Genomic DNA, 22090 nt, shown 5'->3' with positions numbered 1-22090 from the left:
GGAGAGAAAAGAAACTCCATGCTAATACCCACCCCCCCCCCCCCCCCCGTCCTCTGTCTCCTGTGCTGCTGGAACCAGGACCCAACCTCCACAACAGGAGCAGGGTAGAAATGGCAAGAATGAAAGTTCAGGAAACATGAAAAGGGCGTGGACTCGTAGCCTGAGGCTCTGAGACTCCCAGGTGTGTGGAAAGGAATCAAAAGGGAAATAAGAGTGACTGGTGAACTTACCAAGGGATCAGCTTTATAGCCAAAATGGCAGAACCACACCCAGGAGGGACCAGGGTTGGGGGCAGGGGGAGGGGACAAGGTCTTAGCCAGGCCCAGAGTGGCAAATGAGCATCAGGGCCTAAAGCTACGCCCCCCCCCCCCAACCAACCCCTGTTCAGACTAGGTGTAGAGAACAGATCATGAGGCCCCTGGCCATAGGACTGAAGGGCTTTTGCCAGCCTGATGGCCCATCACCTGCAGCCCGGGGACCAGCAGGCTCCTAAGGCACAGCCACCAGTACGCTGCAGCCAAGCACGGGGCGGGGGCGGGGAGAAGGAGCACCGGTGTCCTCTTGAGAGCATAAGACAGCCCTGCAGTGGCTGTGACCTTTGAAAAGTCAGGTATCTGTATATATACGCTAAAAAAAATGAGGTGAACTTGAACTAGGAAGTTTAACTCTCACTCTTCCAGCAAGATGAGGTCAGGTGGGGCGTTGTTGCTGTATTTTTGCGTGTATCGAGCTGAGCATTGTGTGCACTGGGAGCCCCTGCCCCAGCCTGCATGGGCCCAGAGCAGCCCTGCGGGTGGGACTGGTCTCTCAGGCGGGTGGTGTGGCAATCTCCCCCCGCAGCTGAGCCCGAGTTCACCCCAAAGCTATTCCTGAGGGTCAGGTTTGCTGAGCAAATGGAGAGTGTAAACAGGATTGCAGGGGGTTGTTTAAACGCTTTAGTCAAACAAAGTTCCCCAGCCCCTGGGGCTCCCCTGGAAGCACCTATTGACAAGAGAACAAAGGATGCGCTAATTTATCCATTTACCGAGGCTCCGCCCCTCCGGACCCTTGCCCCTCCCCCGGGTCCTCCGCCTTGTCACCAGTTAACCTTGATAACGCTGGGGTGCTGTGAGAGTTCAGCCTTCTGTCGTTGTCCCCCACCCACCCCCAACGGTGAGTGGAAATTAATGAGGTGTCCATGTGACCCGCCTGCCTCTTGTTTAATTTGCGGCAGAGGTCAGCGTCGCAGAAGAGCGGCCCACGTCGTCCGGGCTTGTCCCGAGGGAAAGAAATGGCTGATCCGGAGTTTTTTGTTTCTATTAATACCCTAGCACAAATGCATTGCGACGCAGCCCCGTCCTGCCCAAAGCCCAAGAGCTGCTCCCTCCCACTCCCAGCCCCGGACCTGGCCCCACGGGTTCCCTGCTTGCCGGGGGTCCAAGAGCCGCTGTCAGTCACCCACTGAGGCAGAACCTCAGGAGTGACCCCAAAACCAGCTGTTTAATAAGCATTCCTGGTGACGTTTCTTATGGCTGTGGGAGTTTAGGAATCACTGGCCTAGTTTGGTTGGGCATCTAGAATCAGTGACTGAATGCTGACAATAAATGGAAGAAGAAATGACCCAGCTGGCAATCTTGCTATGTGGGGTCTAGACCTAGAGCCAACTCCACCACTGAGAAACTAGTCCTACACCTTCCTTCTACACATGTTGAGTGGGTTTTGGGAAGGGTTTAATGAGATATTCGCCTAAAACCTTGCAGAGTGTCTACACCAGAGTGTTAAGAGTAGGAGTGAGAGAGGAGAGGTGCAAAAACAGCTTTATTGAGGTGTAATTCATATACAATAAAATTCACCTGCTTGAAATATACAATTCAATGATTGCAATATATTTTATGACATGCCGTTTTGTCAGTCATGGTAATGTGAATACTGATTTCCCTTTACTCTAAGCAGGTTGTCCTAGGTGAGCCCCATGGAAGCCAGGCTCCTGCTTAAAGGTTTGAACACTTCTTAACAAGAAAGACAGGGTGATGGTTGAGTGCTGGCCTCTCCTTCTTCTTCCTGTCCCCTCCCTATAGTAGCAGGACCACAGAAGTTAGCCAGGCATGATGCTGAGCAGGTGTCTGCGTCCACACTCTGAGGCCCTTGGAGGTTCTCTTGAGCTAAGTGGGTGATAGCAGGGAGAGGAATGCAGGGATCCCTCCACCTCCAGCTCTCCAGCTGTCTTGCCCTCACCCTGACCCTAAGGGTGAGCAGAGAGTGTCCTTCCTGTTTACTCTGGCACCTTCGTGTGGCATCTGGGCTGCACAGGCAAGTCCTCTGAAGACCTTGATTCAGAGGCAGGAGAGGTGTGTGTGGGGCGGGGGGTCAGAGTATCAGGGCCACCACTCTGCCCTGCATCTCTCCTGGCAGGACCAGGCTGGGTTATTTTCACTTCAAGATGTCCTTCAGCAGTTGAAAAGTCTTCTCTTCCCTCCTTTCTTTGGACCTTAATCTCTGAGCTCACCACGCTCTCTGGTCTGGCTCTGAGGGTTGCCAGCCTGCTCCTCTGTATCTACATATGTGCCAGAGGCATGGGACCCCATGTGTATATGTGCAAGGCTGTGTGTATATGGCATGTGTCTGTAGGACTCTGTGTGTATAACATGCATGGAATATACCCACGCATGCGTCTGAATATGCAAGAGTACGTGTCTACAAAGACACTTCTGTAATACGAGTGTGATTTCCCATGTGCATGCAGGCATATGCCTGAATACACGAGTGTATGCTTCTAAACATACAAGGGTGTATGTACAAAAGTATTCTGTTTATACCAGTTTTTCAACAATGCCGGGTGAGGAACCACAGCTGTCAGACCAGTCCTGGGTTTCAGATTCGGTTCCCAGTAGGGGTGTGTACAGGGGGTAACCCATCACTGTTCCTCTCCCTCTTTTTCTCCCTCCCTTCCCCTCTCCCTAAAAATAAATAAATAAAATCTTTAAAAAGAAGAAAAGAACCTTGCCCCAAAATGTATGCAGGCAGGGGACATTAGAGCTTTGGGAGCATTTTGCTGAGACTACCCAAGATGAGAATGGGAAGACAATCTGAGATCTCCATTCATCCACCAGACAAGCTAGTCCTCCGCTTAGAGGACCCCAATCTAGCCCTGCACCTTTGGCAAGAAAACAGCCCCACATGGCAGCCAAGATGCGAAGACCCCCTTGCCCTCTCCTGTTCTCCACCAGCCTTGGAGAGAACCAACTGTGCCCTGTCATACGACTTTCATCCAGACCAAAGCCGCTTCAGGGAGGGAAGGAGGAGGAGGGATGGGAGGGACTCTGCCTGGGAGCCCCTTGAAAAATAAACAGCTGTGCTTGTGCCTATTGAACCAAAGAGACTTGTCAAACCACTAAACTGACCTTTTCTCCTGTTGGCCATAAAACAAACTGGCCCTGGAAATAGTGGGGGCTATAAGCTGGCTTCCAGAGCCCCTTCAGAAAGGTCTTAGGTCATCTCAGTCATAAATCAGTGTGAGGCAAGGCACGCACTCAGGTCAGAGAGGACCAGGGCAGGCGTCTCAGGCTCTGAGGCAGAGAGTTTGGCACACCATCTCTCTTAGGAGACCCCCAATTCCCCTGCAAGAAGGGGATTTTTTGCCCACTTTAGATGAGAAGTGGTGCCTCACTTGGTGAAGCCAATGCAGTGTGTGGGGAGGGGCCTAAGCTCCTCTTATTTCCCCACCTCTTGCTGGCTCTCTGTTCTGCTGCTGGAAGACAGCCTCCTCAGCCTCCTCTCTCTTCAGACACACCTCAGGGCTATAGCTCTGGGTCAGATGGCTGGGCAGGAGGTTCCAACCTCTGCACAGAGCTCAGATGGGGCTCAGAAACCTGGGGCTCTGGCCTTGACTCTGTCACCAGGCACCTGGTGATTGTGGGCTATGTTTTCACTGCTCCCGGTGCCCCAGACCCTGGGCACCTTGGTTGCACACCCATTAGTCTAGGTGAAAATGACCACCAGCTGTGCACGTCAGGGCTCCTGGAGCCCATCCCCATCTCTTGTCCCGAAAGCCTCTGGCCTTTGCCTTGAGGACTGAGCAATGGTTGAAGTTGTGACAGGCCCCTGGGGGTCGGTCATGGTTCTAATCCTGGTATGCCCTCCCCAGCAGTGCCAGTCTGGGTCCTCTGGGCAGCAGATTCTGGGGGTTGGGAGTGGGAGAGTTTTACTGGAGGGAACACCTGTGAAAACGTGGAGAGAGAAGGAGAGCCTCTGGCCAACATGCAAAGATGACAGAGTCTCAGACAACTCTACAAGGCGTTCCAAGCAGAGAGGAATAGCCAGGCCCCAGTACAACCCTCCTCAGTCCCTGGCCAGGGGCTGCCCCAGAAGTGCATGGACTTGACCCAGAAATGGAAGGTGGATCCTGAAGGTGCTGCACAGAGGCTGGAGGCTCCTGTGTTCCCATAGCCGAATGGCAGGTTCCATCTTGAAAGGAGATGGGGGTGCGTCTCCATGGCTGCCACACCAGCTGTATGACTGAGGGCACATGGTTGACAGCTGAGGCTGACCTCAGCCTCTGATCAGGGATGATCAACAGTCCTCTCATGGGGTTGTTGGAGCAACATTTACAAGGTCCCCAGCATAGTGCCTGCTACATGCAGGTGATGAGTGGTCACTATGTTTATTACCATGGTTTTTATCATGGTGATGATAAAAGAGCTGATAAAAGAGCTTTATCCCCTTTTGTTGAGATTTAAGTCCTGGAGAGGAGCTTTCATTCCTGTCTTCTCTCACCCTGGGCTGTTGGCTGAGTCATTTGGGGCTTTCACCTGTAATTTCTACTGTGTGTGTGTGTGTGTGTGTGTGTGTATCTGTGTCTGTGTGTGTGTGTGTGTGTCTCAGGGGAGGGAAGATTCTAACCCCAGGAGCCAGACTTGTGTGATAAAAAAATAATTCTGGGTCTGTAGTGTTATGAGATGAATTGTTTTCCCTGAAAAATTCATATATTGAGGTCCTAACCTCCTGTACCTCAGAATGTAACTGTATTTGGAGATAGGGTCTTTAAAAAGGTAATCATATTAAAATGAGGTCATTAGACTGGGCCCTAATCCAATATGACTAATAACCTTATAAGAAGAGAAAATTTGGACACAGACAGATACAGATATAAGACGGTGTGATCACACAGGGAAAAGACAGGTATCTGCAAGCCAAGGAGAGAGGCCTGGAGTGGATCCTTCCCTCACATGGCCCTCAGAAGGAGCCAGTTCTGCTGATACCTTCATCTTGGACTTTTAGCCTTCGGAACTGGGTGGCAATAAATTTCTGTTGTTGAAACCACCCAGTCTGTACTACTTTGTTACAGCAGCCTGAGCTGACTGATACACACAGTGAAAAATGCATGAGCCACAGAGCACTTTTAATTGCAGTAAGATATGCGACTAAGGGTGGCTCAACCCATAGAGGTATTTAATTATATCATATGAAGGGGGATCCAAAAAACCCTGGAATTTATTTATAAAAAAGTATGTATTCATTCTTACATGTTTAAACTTCAGTCACCTTCAATGTGCTCTCCATTTGATGCAATACACCTATTGAGACTTTTTTCCACTGCTCAAAACAGTTTTTGAACTCATCAAATTTGATGCCTTCTAGTGCTTCTGTCATTTTTTGTTTCACCTCTTCCACATCTGCAAAATGTGGAAGAGCTTTCTTAATCTGGGGAACCAAAAAAATAATGTCACTTGGGACAAGATTGGGTGAATAGGGAGGTTAGGGCACGGGGGTAATACCGTTTTTGGTCAAAAACTACTGAATACTCAGTGTGGTATGGACAGCTGTGCTCATAGATCACAAATCATGAAATGGGCAAATGCATTGAAAGAATCTTAAAAAAAAAATCATTGAAGCCAAACTCAACCTCTCACAACAATGCCAGCTGGTACACTGATACAGATGGGCTCCTGGAACACTCACCTAGCAGGAGAAGCCTGTAATACGAGGGGCCTGCCCTCCAGAAGATGGTTTTTTGAGGTGATTCCCCCTCATATGGCAAGAAAAATTGATGCAGTGATTCTACACTGTTGTCAAGGATTTGGCCCTTTCCCAATCCTGTACCCCATCTCCCAAGTTGGGCATTTGGTCTTTGGGCTACTTTTGGAGGGTGGTCTTGAAGGGCCTCTCTAAGAAGATCACATTTGACTGAGTCTTGCAGACCCTGAGCAGGGCTAGAGAATGACCTGCTTTTATTGTCAAGGAGCCAGCAACTGTGTTCCCCCTTGGGGCTTGGGCTGGAGAATTACTGGCCACTGACTTTGACTCCCAGTCCAAGGCCACATTGTCCAGTGCTTGCCTTCAGGCAGTGCCAGGCATCCATCCAACATAGATACTCATTCTGATTTGGCTGTTTTTCATTCCTGGCAACATCAGTTGAAGGATATGCAAATAACAAAACCAACTGAATTTGTTTAACAAAGAACAACATTTAATCAAATATATATATATATGGTAGTTGAGTCCCTAAGATGACAGTTAATGGAGAAAGAAAGGGTAGAAGGAAAAGTTTGAAAGGCAGAGAAATAGAAAAGAAGAGGAACATGAAGATATCCTGGTTATAAAATGATGAATAGAGCCAAGGGGTCCAGAGACTTAAGCTCGTTTGTTCATTTGTACGTTCATTCACTTATTCAATTACGAAATGGTTATGGAGATCCTTCTAGGGTGCAGGGACAATACTAAAGGCTGAAAACATGGGAGTGATCAAAATAGATACTGCTCTCGCCTGCAGGAGACTTCTAGTGAATTTGGGTGGAGGAAGACAGACACAGATAAATACCTAGTTCCTATAATAAATGCTAGGAAGAGAGCAGGAGAGGAAAGGTTTTTCTGGAGAAGCTGAGGAAGCAATAGGATCAGCAGGATAAGCAGGAGTTAACAAGGCAAAAGGCTGGGTTGAAGGCTGGGATTTCCTGTACAGAGAGCAGCCTCTGCAGAGGCCCTGAGGGAGGAAGAAACATGGCTCCCTCTAGGCACTGAAGAAAGGCCAGTGAGACTGCAGTGCAGAGATGGAGCAAGAGGATGGAAGGAGCAGTAGGTTGGACCGGATCACATTGAGTCTACTGGGCCATGGTGAAGAGTTTGGATCTGTATTGAAGAACAGAATTAGAACTTATAGTTGAAGACTACTTCGGCTTCTGGTAGACTGGACTGTAGGGGCAAGATGGAGGCAGGAATGGTCAAGAGACCCTTGAGCTTGTGTGGGCAAGAGAAGATGGTAGCCTGAACTAGGGGTAGGTTTCTCAACCTCAGCACTGTTGATACCCTGGGCTGAATATGAAGCCCACTGTTGTGAGGGGCTGCCCTGTGCTTCGTAGGATGTTTAGCACCAGCCCTGACCTCTACTCACTAGATGCCAGTAACATATCCCCCCTCCCTAAGTTGTAACAACTAAAAATGTCTCTGGATATTGCCAAGCATCCTCTGGGGAACACCCCTGTTGAGAACTTTGGACTAGGAGGATGATGGAGAAATGGAGAGAAGTGAATGCCTTGAAAGAAAATTAATGGCGATTGAGTACACAGGGAGTGGGAGGGAAAGGTGCTGAGGATCACTTCTACACAGCTGGATAGGTCTTGTTGCCACAGAGAGAACAATGAAAGAAAATCCAGTTCAGGGTGGGCATGGGGAAAGGGCGCATATCTGGCTTCTACTATGAACCTGCAATGAGACTTTAGGCATGTTATTTTCTTTTACTTGGTCTTTTTTCCCACCCTCAAAATGCAATGTTTCTGCTAGATCCAGAGTAGCAAATATGGAAAGTGCCACTTCTCCTTCTGAAGCAGACATAACTAATCAATTATGGTTCTCTGAGTCTAGATACTTCTTTACCCAGTGCTGTAGACAACCATCAGTAGAGGCATGGCATGAGAAAGAAAACCCATTTGCCATCCCTGAACTTAAAACTCATTTCAATTCTTTCCAGCTTGCCCAGTGTTGGCACTTTCTTGATATGTGCCAAGGTGTGCTTGATAAATTCTGCGCAATGCAGTCTGGAGCAGGACCAGGGATCCCGCAACCTTCAGGCCAAAGCCTGTTCTTACTCTATCATCTACCTAGAGGACACTGCAACAAAACAGGAGTTTCCCATTCACGCCACTTGTAAAAATACAATGGGACTTTGGAAATCTCTAGCAGCAGGCCCTCAGAGGCCCTGGGAGCGACCCTGTGTCTCAGAGCCTTTGCTGTGTCTTCCCTCTCTCAGTGACTGTGTCTGTGCGATAGTCTGCCTCCAAGGCCCCTGCACTTCATCCTGCACTCTCTGTCACACCCCTGTCAGATCAGAAGACAGAATGAAAGTAGATACTGTTTTTTCATTTTTATTCAAAGGCATTTATGCTTCCTGCTAATGTTTTCAAAAGCAGATGCATGAAATGTGAATTTTAAAATATTTGTCTTCCTTCCAATTCTAATGAGGCAGCAAGCCCACCATTAGAATAACCCCGTACTCCTGTTGTGGGTAAAAGAAGTTTCCCCCAAGGATCTGGCCGAGTCCTGACCCTCTGTGAATGTGGCTATTTGGAAATAGGGTCTTTGCAGATGTAGTCTAATTAAGATGAGGTTACTGAATTAGGACAGGCCCTAATCCAATAACTGGTATCCTTATAAGAAGTTGGAAATTTGGCCCTTACCGGATGACTTAGTTGGTTGGAGCATTGTCCCATACACCAAAATGTTCCAAGTTCGATTCCCAGTCAGGGCACATACTTAGGTTGTAGTTTCAGTCCCTGATCGCAGCGCGTGGAGGAGGCAACTGATAGATGTTTCTCTCTCACATTGATGCTTCTCTCTCACTCTAGCTCTCCGCCCCCCTCTGTCTCTAAAATCAGTAAAAACATATCCTTGGGTGAGGAATAAAAAAACGAAGAAGAAGATGGAAATTTGGACACAGACAAAGTGGAGAACACCATGTGACAACGATGGCAGAGATCAGAGTGACACGTCCATGAGCCGAGAATCACCTAGGATTGTCAGCACCACCAGATTCTCCCTCTGAGTCCCCAGAAGGACTCAACATGCTCATACCTTGATTTGGGACTTCTGGCCACCTGGGCTATAAGAAAGTAAAAAATTTCAAGTCCCCCATTTTGTGATCCTATGTTACAGTAGCCCTGGAAAACTAAACTGACCCCTGACCCCAATTCCCTGGAAGGAAGTTGCTGTTTCTATCTGAGTTGTACGTGGATTTTTTTTCCTCTCTGGTTCATCGACCCTTAGTGGAGAAACAGGTTTCCCCACCACTCGCCACCTTGCCCTTGGTCCTGGGCTGCACACCTTCTCTGAGACTCCATACTCCTGGGCCAGGAACCTGAGGAGCAGTATGTGCCTCGAGGGCCCAGGTCCTGTGTCAGCCAGTCCCCCCAATGGCCTATAACAATCTTGGCCTTCAGAAGTTTATTCCCTTGTGCAGGATCTAAACCTGTACTTGTCCGACTCAGCTCACTCACCTCACCTTGATTCCCAGCCCATTGGATACTGACTTTATTTAAAATTTTGGCATTTTGTTCCTCATGAATAGTCCCCCTGTGGGGAATATGGCAGACTGGGGAGAGAAGCCCTTGCTAGCTTCCAGCTCAAGGTCTCCTCCTCAAGAAGGTGTTCCTGGACCCAAACTCCCTCAGGCCTCCCTGTTAGAGCCTACTTAGCTCCAAGCTCTTCTCCCTTGATGCTCTTATTATCATTGTAATTAGCTAATTTATTGTATGATTTGTTTATCAGAGTCAGTCTTCAAGATGGAGGGAGAATTCCTTAAAAGCAACACTGTGCCTGCGTTCCCAGCACCTACCCATGCCTGGCACTTCAAGGTCACTCTCTTGCCATTCATTGAGGGAATGAATAACTGAATAAACCATGCTACAACCTAACTTGCAGAGCTGTTTGGTGGAAGAAATGAGGTGATTTTGTGTGAAAATGAGTGAGTGGTGTGCACGTTATAAAACAAGACCACTGAGTGGAAGAATAAGCCAGCTAATGAACCACCAAGGCAGTGCTGTCATCTACCCACATGGGAGAGCTTGGGTCCTCTCTGCAAGGGGAATTGCAAAGGGGTTGGCATCTCAGTTCCTGAGTCCACAGGGGCTGACCTGTGAATAAGGTTGTTTTCTATTTCTCTAGCCCTAACCCCCTTGCAGGTTGACTAGAACCTACCATGTACCAATTCATGTATTTAAACATCCCTTCACTTTGTTTCACTTACAGGACAGGGTGGGACACCTGTTCCAGGTTTCTCTCATCTAGGAGCAAGTGTTCCTGAGCTCCCACCCCCGCCTCCAGCAGCCTTCCTCCCTCCCCAGCCAATCATCCACGACCCATCAGCGAGGGGAAGTTCAGGAGTGGGAGGAGTTTACTGGTCCTCCCCAGGGGACCCTACATGGAAGGGACTCTTCATTAGTAAAGGGCAAAAGTCAGACTTTGGCCAAAGGCACAGCATTTTTGGCCCAGTTTTGCCTGAGGAAGCCAACTGTGCCAAAGGTCAGGAGGCCGCTGGTGAGGTCAGAGTAGGAGAGTTAACATTCCCAAGGGACTTGAAGCAACAGGATTTCCTGACATGGGACTATTATTACCTTTCTCACATTACATTGCCAGATTTACTTCCTGCTATTATTAACAGTGTGAGCATGACAAAGACATTTGTTGAATAGAAACAAGTGGAGAAGTTTGTTTGACTGACTTTGAGGAGGCAGTGGGACCATGGAATTAACGAGAGTTGAGGGCTGAGATTCTAGTGCTGGCTCCACCTGCCTCTGCCTTCAGCTGGAGCAAGCAACTTCATGCCTCTCAGCCTCAATGTCCTTTCCTACAACATAACAGGCAGGGGGAGTGAGTGGTATAAAATGTTGACTCAGAGCTTGCAGAGCTCAGAGTGGGTGAAGTGACGTAGTGAACATGGGGAGCTGCTTTGCAAACTGGAAAAGTGCCATTTGAGTTTCCATCATCAGTTTCGATCTCCTCCAATATTCTAGCACTGTGGCCAACCTTTCTTAGCTAAGTCCTCAGGGATTGTAGGAGAAAGTCCCCTTTCCCTAGCTGAGTGAGGCTCATGGTGGGCTGGCCATCAGACTTCTACACTCACCTCCTACTGTCTCAGTTCCAACTGGGCTCTGGCCCCACATCCTCTCCACTCTTTTGCTTCTTTATCTCTTTGTGCTAGAAGTTCCTCCTCTACACTCTGCCCAGCTAAATGCTCTCCCTATTCAAAGCCTGTTGCCTGGCCTTTTCCAGAAAGCCTCCCCTGAGTCTTGTAGTGGCCTGGCCTGCCTCAGTGTCCCTTCATGGCTGCTGCCTGAACTTCCGGATACTGCTCTGGGGTCACAGCCCAGTCACATCCTTAGTGAGGGTGCCCTCAGACACAGGGTCCCTCTGCACTCATCCTTCATGCAATATTTTGCACCAGCCCAGTTCATGTGAACAGGAGCCCTTGTGCTGTAGGGGATCAGCTTGTGCAGCCTCATTGTGCAGAGTCAGAGAGCAGCTCCAGCAGGGAATCAAGGTACATACATCTCTGAGTCTTTGCACCAACATTTATAGCAGAAGCAGTTCACACTACTTTCCTTTACTGACATGAAGGATAGAGAAAGGGAAGAACTCCAGGCCTTCAACAAGCTGCAGAGTTTTGTCCTCCAGCTGCTCTGAGCCTCCTGGATGTGCCTATGGAGTTTGCAGTGGTGGGAGTGTGGGAAGGAACCTGCCAGGAGACGCCGACTTCTGCCTAACCTATGCTGCTTCAGGGGTTTGTTTTATGTCCCCGACCCTTGCTACTAAAGATCATTTGTCCCCAAATTCTTCTCTCAAGAGCCCCGGGATGGGAGCCAGCCTCCTAGAACTAGACTGCCTGGATTTGAATCCTGGCTTTGCTGCTTGGGGTGAGTTACTTAACCATTTGGTGTATCAGTCTCCTTACCTGTGAAGTGGGCACTTCACTCTGAAGCTGGTTGCACAGATTAAATACAAGGGGACCTGCTAAGGACACAGAGTAGAACTCCCACAGAGGGACCTCACAAGCTTAGTCATGAAGTGGGGGATCCACCCTCTTCAGCCGGCCCAGCAAGGGAAGAAGGGAGCTTGTCAGAGATGGGCTGGGTCAGCTCAGGAATAGGCTTCCTCCCCATTGTCTAACTCCTGCATCACACATGACGGACTCTACTCTGGTTCTGGGACCAGAGTTTCTAACTTTTCTGACTACAAACATGAGGACCCCTATTTAGTGCTAAATAAAATTTCTGCTTCTCTTTTTTGCTATCTCTGAGAGGAAATGACTTCAATAGCGTCTTAGAATTTGTACTCCATTTATTACAACAGCATCTGTGTACATTTGAAGACTATTCAGACATGTATGGATGAGACACCTCTGTCCTGCCTGCCGACAATGCTTGGTTCCCTGATGGGCTCTTTGGAAGGCCCCTAGCTGGGTGCCTCGGGTGGGGGACCAGTGTGGTCTCCAACCAATGAAGTCTTAGTAGAATCCTGGCTCTCCTTAGGCACAAGCTCCCTAACGCTCTCACCAGGCATGTAGCATAAAAAGCCCATTTTGCAGAGGCATCAAGAGCTGTATCAACTGCCCAAGACAGGATGCTAGTGATTAGTAGAACATGAGTTAGGCTTGGGTGACCCCAAAGCCCATGTTTTCTCCCCACTCTGCCCTTCCACATGACAGCTAATCCGTATTAATCTTGTTTCCATGGCTGGGGACTGGGAACTCCTGAACAGCAGAGAAGTATCAACTATCAACCACCAGTTAACATTCCCAGAGTAGCCAATGTATCCCATGGATTTGCATCTGTAACCTTGTTTAATCCCTCAGGAAATCAAGTAATTGCCCTAGAGTATTCCGGAGGAGAAAATCAATTCTCAGAGACATTAAGTAACCTGCACGAGATCACACAGGTAAGAAGTAGCAGGGCTGACACCAGAATCTGGTCTGTCTGACCCAGTATTCCTGTTAGCCCCTTGGAAGTATGTGGGCTTTCCAGTGCCTTTGGCAGGGAGGGTATAAATAGTCTCTTGAACCATAAAACTCCCTTAAAGATATGGTGGGGGTTAGAGAGCAAATTTTTAAAAATGTTAAAATTGTTTGCCCCATATCTGGTCCTGCATTGGTATGAATAATCTCTCTCCTCATAAAATAACTTTAGGGTCTCTGGATTGAAGGAAAGTGTGGACAAGAGAGTTTCTTTTCTTTTCTTTTTTTTTTTTTTTAAATCTCAACTGAAAAGTAATTTTTAATGCGCCAAGTATTGCAAACTCAAGCCAACACACAGGTTCATCATGCAGAAGGCCAAGTCATCCTAATAATACATTATTATTTTGCACCAAGAAGACGTAAGAGCAAATCAAGCAAGCATTACTCCCAGAAGCTAAGAATGCAATTGTCTAATGTGACTTGTAATCATGGAGGGTCTTGCCTGAGGTGCTTCAGGCCACCAAATGGTTCCTCCTGTCTCTAGGGGACAATCATCCCCAAGGAATTCTGCTGGCACAGATGGGCTCATACTCAGAAGTTTTGTTGCTTGAAAGCATTTTGCTTTCTGTACTGCTGTTCCCAAGAACAAGCTGAAACTATCCTGCCTCTCATCTATCCCAGATTCCAGATTCCTCTGAACAACTCAGAATCCAATGCCTTGGCTTGGGAGTAAGTAAAGGCAGAATGCAAAGAGAGGTTTGTCCTGGGCATAAATCTCCCACCCTTCCTGTTCGGTGACTCAGCAAGTCACCCAACCACTCTCACCCTTGGCCTCCCCTCCTGGCATATGCGGAGAGAAGGGTTTGTTCCAGAAGCTCTGGGCCTGGGACTGTTAGCACAGGGCCTGGCACATGGCACATGCACGGTAGTTCCTGTTCTTGAGAAACTGCTGTACTAAGGAACTGGCCAGGAAGAGGCAGCTCTGTGCATGTACCCAGGCACCCTCAGATGGCTGCTCAGTTAACTGTTCCTTGTCGAGCATCCTTTTGATCAAACAATTTCCCTTCTCAAAAGTGTTCACTGGGCTTCCTGGCTCCCCTGAATGTAACCCCGATTCTTTAACCTGGTCAAGAAGGCCCTCATTTCCCAAAATGCCTTTTCAGCCAACTTTTCTACTCTTCAATAAACCGCTTAATAAATATTTAAAGGAAGAGTGAATACAATGAGTCTAGGTTTATGTGGCTAAAAATCTTGGCCCTGTTCCCAAGAAACTCATAAGCTAATTGAGGGCAAGAATCAATGATACCAGAAAAAAGAGAAAATAGACATTTACTTTATATTTTAATCAAGGGACCAATTCAGATCCCAGTTTTATTCCTAATTATGCTCCAAAGTCCTGAGGGCATGTTCCAATATCACATTCTGGGGTTGCCACTTAGGTTAAGCAACAAGGCAGGCACTGCAAGCCACTAATAACAATCGCCAGGCCGGGAGGGCACTGCCAGCCTGCTGAGGAAGCCCCCACCCTAGAACTGGTGTATGCACCTCTGTTGTCTCAATCTTACCCCACCCTTTGCCAACAAGCATAGAGAAGATCAGAAATGGTGTGTCTGGGTTCTTTTTTTGGGGGGGGGGGCGGTAAAAATGAGTTGCCTGTTAACCAGCATGATGACATAAAAAATAAGCTTTCATTGCTGAAAATAAAGTGATTCAAAACTGTAGATTGGCTGTGCTATTGGGAGATACTCCCCAGACTGTATGAACAGAATGTAAAAGATCCAGTGAGGTCTGGAGGCTTGGCCTCCAGCGCTGGTGCCTGAAGTATGACTACACGCCCCACCCCTCGCCCCCAGCAACAGCCTCGGTGCAGCTGTCCAGTGGTTGGGAGGATTTCCAGCTGTCTGGCAGGACTATGAGGACAATGGGATTCAACCCAGAAATACTGTGATTGTTGCAGGTGAACTCATTCAGGTGGCGGTGGGAGCTCCTTGAAGAGCAGAGAATTGAGATTGCCCTAATCGTATAGACCATTTGGGGTCCTTGAGAATAAATATTTGTTTTCTAAATATCTCTATGTGGCAGAATTTGGACTGAGACTTGCTTCCATTATAGCCTGGTCATGAAGTCGTAGGGAAAGAGCTGACCAGCACTGACCCCAAACTTCTACAGGGGGCTAACCTTATCTATCAAAAAGAACCCAACATTTGAACATGGCTGAAGGAGGGTCTTAGGTCGGTCCATTTTCAACAGGGCCCATTATCAATAGTCACTGGCAAGCACCTACTATGGGCTAGTCTGTCCTAGACTCTGCTCACTCTTTGGGTGGGTGGCAGATGTGTCACATTCTGGAAGAAATGCCACATTCATGCATCGAAATACAATTAAATCAATATCAAGACAGCCCACTCACAAAACTGGTTAGAAACTGCAGTATCAGTCATTCATTGGTCCCTCCCTGAGCCCTATACTGAGGGGCTTCATAGGTCCCCGCAAGAAGCCACAGTTAGTGGTCCTGCTGTGCTGCTTAGTGGTCAGTGGTCTCACCCCCTTCTCACCTCATTCCCCCCACCTTCAGGTCCACCAGCCTGGCTTCCTCCCCAGGCCAGCATTGCCCCTCCTATGAAGGGTGTCTCCTGCTGATAGCTACCCTTCCTTTGGGCCAGCCAGTCAGGGGACCTCATGCAGGCTCTGGGGCCTCCATGTTTGTGCCAAGGACCCCATCGGGTGCCAGGGCAGCCACTTCTGTAACAGCTTGAGCCACCTGAGTGTGTGTGTGAGACCTGGGTCCTGTGCCCACTCTGTTTTTGTCCCCTTCCCCCTTCCTCACTGGCCATCTGGACTGGGCCACACCCTTCTCTCCTGCTTGGTGCACTTAAGACTCCACTCCTTTTCTCTTTGGGACTTTAAAGTTGAATTTTCTTTCTTGGGTCCTAAACTCCAAGGTAAGAGAAGCCAGAGTTTGGAGCTCAGGTGCCTAGCTACCCCAGAGAGTGATTCATTAACAGTGAAAAGGCTGAGACAGCAACGAATTTCTCAGAAAATCTCCCATTACATAGAAATTTTTATTTAAGCACACAGCACAGCCCTGAGAAGGCAACGACACTGTTTTCACTGCCCTTTAACAGATAGGGCAATGGACGTAGAAGGATTAATTAATTGTCACTTTGTTAGTGAGAGGAGAGTTTTGGTTTTGGCTCCAAGCTCAAAGTCCATGCTCTTGACTCTCATCCTGTGATAATTCTTAAAGTAAGAGCTGGCTAGTCCTGAGCCCTGGCTTCCTGACCTGCAAGATGGCAGATCCTGCTATCCCCAAAGGCAGGCTGAATACAGTGAGGCCCCAGGACTGGCTTGTTCTGTCTCTCCTGTTGGGCGGTCAGCTCTGGCATGTAGTGAGCTACAGGGGTTTGACACATATATGCTCAACCTCAGGCTCCTTGTGTATGAGGAAGTGACTCCGATCTGGGGGAGCCTCATCTGGGGTGTCTGCTGTCTGACATTTCCCCAGCTGCCAATCTCAAAGGTGGCAACCCAAATAACTCTGCCTCTGGGATATCAAAGCAGCTAACAGCCCGAAGAAAACAGCTGTGGACAGCAGGGCAGCAAAGGAGCTCTTCCCTGGTGGTGGGCACACTCCCCAGATCCCGCTTGCCCTTGAGTGCACCCTTTAACACCTGTATATCTTTTTAAGTAGCTCCTGCCTGCCCCTCTACCCAACCAGCAGCAAAGGACCTTGAAGAGAGAAGAGGATGCCTTGAGCCCTACCTGGTCTGTGTTCTGAGAGGAGGACAAAGGAGTGGAGCTTCCTCCCACCTCTGTTGTGGCTGCCTTTGTTTCAATTAATCTTCAGTCTGCTTCTTCTGCTGTTTAATCTCAGAGTGAAAACCACCAAAAGCAACTCTTTCTTTCTCCTCTGACTGTAAGGTTGGCCAGGTAACACATCATCATGCAAATTCGTTTGGCCCCAGGGCCTTAAGGCCTAAAAGGCATTTCGTGGGCTGCTTGAGTCAACTTCCATCTTGTCTTTGGACAGTGATGTAACCACCACTTGTCAGTTTCCCCATCCCAGTAGGACTGTCCCCCAGAACAGACATCTGGAGTGAGAGATTGACAAGCAGATTCCACAGGCAGGCCCTGACTCTTTCCAGCCCCAGCCCAGCATGGCCCATAGCTGCCAATAAGGACACAAAATGTCTTTCTGTACATTCCCATGTACACACGCCCACCTTGCCATTGTTTCAGCTCATGACTGCCTTCCTGGTGGTATGAATTCTGACAGCTCAGGCTGGTGTCAACCTCCCCAGTACTTTCCTCACTACACCATGCTGCCTGAAGCACCTCACTGTGCTGGGTGTTCTGGAGCTTTCCTGCAGAGCTCCCCACCCTCACCTTCCACTCTGAAGGTAGCCAGGTCTCTATTCCAGAGCAGCCTGGCAAAATGGCCCACCCTGCACCCACTTGCCTAACTTACTGGACTTTTAAATACATTTATTTACTGTATACCTCACCAAACATCTGGAGGGAACCTGGGGGAAATCCACCAAGAATTTAAATATTTATTTTGCACTGTAACTTTGAAAACCAAATAAGGGAAACTTCACCTCTCCAGCCAACTTCTTGGTCATGTAGAGACATAAACCAACATATAATCTGATAAATGTTGTCCCTCCTTGTCCTTTCTCTCACCATGGAACTCATTCACTGAATGGCTCATAAACACGTCTTTCCTCCTCAGAGATATCCAGGGCCAATATGAGCCAGTGTCTCCATTGCTCTACCAGCTGCACTGAGCTACCATCTAACCTGAGAACAAAGACATTGCAGAGTTCAAAGGACCATGGGAGTTCGCAGGTCTTCTCTGGGCCTAAAGTTTATCTCTGTATTCATCTTCTTTATAACATGTTAAGTTGCTTCCTTCGCCCTCTCCAAATCTCATTATACATGATTGCCATCAATCACGATCTATAGCCCTGCTGCTAGTGATATTGAAGTGTTGAAGAGGGAAGCCTTTCTCCTGACCTGTCCTGCTCACCAGCCAGCGTGAGGCCCCATCTCTAAGTAGGTCCTTCTCTCCTCTCCTAGTCTTCTCGGAGCATTCCTACCTCTGCATCCTTGCTGAAACCCATCCTTCTGCCCAGGATGCCCCCCTCCATCTCTCTGTCTGTGTGAATCCTGTCTGTCTTCCACACAAGGCTGGCTGCAAGGACATTCAACCTGTGTAGTCACACAATGCTGCCCTCACAGCTTGGTTTAACGCTCTGCTGCTGCTATCTTGAAATTCTTAATCATTTGATTTTGATCTTGTGTTTTGTATGTGAGGACCAATGGGGCAGCAGAGCATGTGTGAACAGAGAGATGCACAATGCATAGCTGCATTTACACATAGTGTCTGTGGTGCACCATGACCACAGGACTCTTCTGGGCCCACAGTGCGTGGGAGTTTGGGTTTAGCAATATGCAACATGAGTATAAAATAAACATATTATCCCTACAACTGAGTCAATGGGTGTGCTGACAGGCATGAAAGGCTATGCTTTCCAGGGTAGCCTTGAAGAACTTTGGACCAGAACTTCCTTCTGATGCAGAAAGAAGATGCTGGTGTTCAAGGAAACATAGACAACTGAGAAACCCTATCACATTGCTTCTGACTCTGTTACTTTCCTGTACCAGCCAACCACATATCCTGGATATAATGCCCAAAATAAAGGGAAAGGTATGACAGACCATAGTTCCTTTTCCTTAGTCTTTCCCAGCAGCAAGCTGAAGGTGTAGCACACTAGTGAAATGTGTGCATAACAAGAAGTGAATTAAACAGTTGAGTTAGTGTTGTACTATCTTCCCACTGGTCCAGTAATAACAAAATCCATATCCATGTACTAGCTATGAAAAACTGCATAATTGTGGTAATTCTGTAGATGAGTTAAATTTCTTATATTTACATTTAAAACTGTCATTGCACAGTGTCAAGATGAGCAGTTAAATACATGCTAATAATTTAAATTTTTTTCTTTGTTTACAAACACCAAGACAAGTTGAGAGAGAGAATCCACAGGAAAAAAAAAAGAAAAAGTTTTAATTTTTAATATCTTTGGTGACACTTTTTCCTGACTTTTAGCAGAGGTCCCCATTTTCATTTGGCTTTGTGTCTTGTAAGTTAGGTAGCCAGCCCTGCCTTCAAAGGGCATTAAAGTGATTCTCCCTCTGTAATCACTTCATCCTTCAGCCATTGCCCTGATCCCAAACACCAAGAACCTTCACTTATGTACTAGCTGATGTTGTCTTCATTCAATGAGTCATTCTTGCTCCTCCCTCTGTTGTCTTTTTCTAGTGACATCTGTCTATATCACAGGGTTTTCGGGAGGCACAAATGGGCTTTATAACTTGAAAGCTCACAGCAGGAAGATGTCATTGCTGTATTTAATTCACATTTTGCATAGGAATTGCTCAATAAATGCTTGTGGAATGATCCTGATCCAACATAAGGCCCTGAGGCCAGAGACAGTTCTTATACCTCTGAGCATTTTACACAGTGGTGGCACGTGGCCTTGGGCAGAACAAGGAACATTTTTTGGTGAGGATCTGGTTTCAACAGTTTGCTCAGGAAAGCCTATCTCTGTGAAGAGCAAAGGCATGTTCTAGGACTTGCTCTGGTCTCAGTGATTCAACCTGGAATATGAAGATGGCTGGTAGTTCTAGAATATTAGTGTTAGAAGGGACTTTAGACAAATTTTCTCATTTTCTAAATGGAAGAGTAGAGACAAAGAAGGGCTAAGTGACTTGTCCAAAACCACAAATGAAGTGAATGGTGGTTGCCTTCTCTCCATCCATTGCCACCTTCTCCCTTCCCAGCTTCTTCATGTGGTCAGTGAAGTAGTCGCCACACTGTCTTGGGAATTAAGGGGTGTGGCTTGTGACCCAAGCTGACCAATAGACATGTTTCATCCTTCTGGCCATGGTGACTGATTTGAGGGCTAGTCTGAGACCTGAGCTAGGCCAATTAGTATAAAATTAAGGCTTTTGCATGGAGTGAAGAAAGAAGACCCTCTCTTTTTCTGGACCAGGGTATGAGGGGATGCTGCATGGAGCTGCTGCAGCAATCTCTGATGTCCTAGTGGGACTGAGCCTGGGGAGCCAGCCAGTACACTGCAGTAGGAAGGGCAAAGGGAACGACCAAGAATGGCACCAGCACTTGAAGCCATTGTGAGTCACAGGATCAACCCATACCTGAAGATGACATGGCCACAAGAGTTTCATTTATGGAAAGTTTCTTTTCTATAAATATGTTATTTTTTTAAGCCAAGTTGAATGGGGATTTCTATTCCTTGCAACGTAGATGGTACTGACAAACACAATAGGAAGGTGAGATGACTAATTCAGGACACAGAGGCAAGTCTAGAACCCACATCTCCTGACTCCCTACCCAAGGTTAACATTGCAGTAATGCTGCCATAATACTCTATTCCCCTGATAGGCAGTCTTTGAAGTCACCCATCTGAACTAATGCTACTGCTAGTAGGTACAGTGGTAACTTGGTGGAATCAATACCAAACATAACAGAGACTATGCATTATTACTATGTTGTGAGTGAATCAATTCCAACTGCTTTCCTGTCAGACTCAGAGAAGTCTTCTATGTGACACTATAGTAACTCTCACTTAGAACCGTGACAATATCTGCAGACCATAGCACCACTGGGAGACTTACGGAGGCCATCAGGAGCAAGCACAGGCAGCAGAGCACTGTGCTTAGCTCAGAACAGTCTGGACTCCATCAACTCCAAGCAATGGGCCTCAGCTGGTCACAGCCAGCTGTCTCCTGCCTTAATGAGCATGGCGTGGTGGACAGCATTGGACCTTGTTCTCCTAGAAGATGGAATTATAAGAACTAGGTCAGCCCACTCATCTCACATTTGGCATACCAGTCTGCATAGCCACAAGATACAGACCTTTGGCCCCCCGCAGCTCTGCTCCCTCCAGGAGACAGCCTCATTTGGTTGTTGAGGATCAGGGCCACATGTCCTGCAGTTGCCCTTCTAGTCTGGGTGCTTTGGACAGGGGCCAGGAAGGAGAGGAAGAGCCCATGACAACTATCTGATCTCTCAGTGTTCCCTGGAGGGGTCTTTCTGAAGACCTCCTGACAAGGTGAACAGACGAAGGAGTTTCAGGAACAAGACGAATTGCACAGAGATCCTACGGGGGTCCAAGGGTCAGCTTGGCAGGTTGAAGGGCCCCTGGTGAGGCGGTTGAAGGTGTCTCTTACCAGCTGAAAAGAGGAAGCTTGCAAAGCTGGGGGCCCTTTCAACAGAGACTGGATTCTGATGACAGGCAGCTGGCAGAGCTGAAGGCAGAGGCAGAGCTGGGGCTTGTCCCGGAGGCTGGAGGCAGATGCTATGGTCCCAGGAGGCCCTTCTCTGCAGTTAGCAAGGATTTCCTTAGCTCTTTTGATGAGTCCCTTAGTCAAGTCACCTAACCTCATGGAGCCTCTGTTTTGTAAGATGGGTATGTCACCTAATAGGGGTGTTTTGGGTGGTCACTGACCTCATGGGCCTGGCACAGTGAAGTAGGCTTCAGTGCAAGTTTTCTGCCACCTCCCCCAGCCAAGCTCCATGTGCATCCCTCTGGTTTCATCTAGTTCTCTGCCTCCCTCCTACCCACCCCTCCATGCACTGTCTGCCTTGGGCTAAATGGAACAGTGTGGGTAAATCAAGCCCGTATGTCTATCACTAGGCCCTAAATCTCCCCAGAGGACATTCCTCACTGCAGTAGTAATGCTGCCAGCTCCAGGGAACAGGATTGCACCACAGGGCAGACTTCCCACACCAGGAAGCTTAAAGGGCCAGCTCACAATCTCCTGGTTCCACTACAGAGTCTCTCGGGTCCAGCCAACAGTGGTGACAGCAGGCCTGGCCTTGTTGTGGGCACGGGCATGGTAGCAACAGCCGCAGCGACCGCAGAAACAAACAAGCAGCAGTGCCACATGGAGAAGTGGCAATGTGAATTAGAGGGTCAGGGCCAAATGACGTTCTTTACAGAGACTCATTTCTCTCAGTTCCCAATCTGGCCGCTTCTTGGCTATATGGCCTTGAGTAGTTACTTCCTTTCCTGTCCACCTCAGTATCCTCAATACAAAGTGTGGATGGGAATCGCATCTGCCATCCAGGTCTGTGGGGAGGACACT

The sequence above is a fragment of the Pteronotus mesoamericanus genome, unplaced genomic scaffold (assembly GCF_021234165.1).
Source record: "Pteronotus mesoamericanus isolate MK-2021 breed Mesoamerican mustached bat unplaced genomic scaffold, CSHL_Meso_final contig_27, whole genome shotgun sequence".
NCBI lineage: Eukaryota > Metazoa > Chordata > Mammalia > Chiroptera > Mormoopidae > Pteronotus > Pteronotus mesoamericanus.
This window is presented reverse-complemented; position numbering follows the sequence as displayed.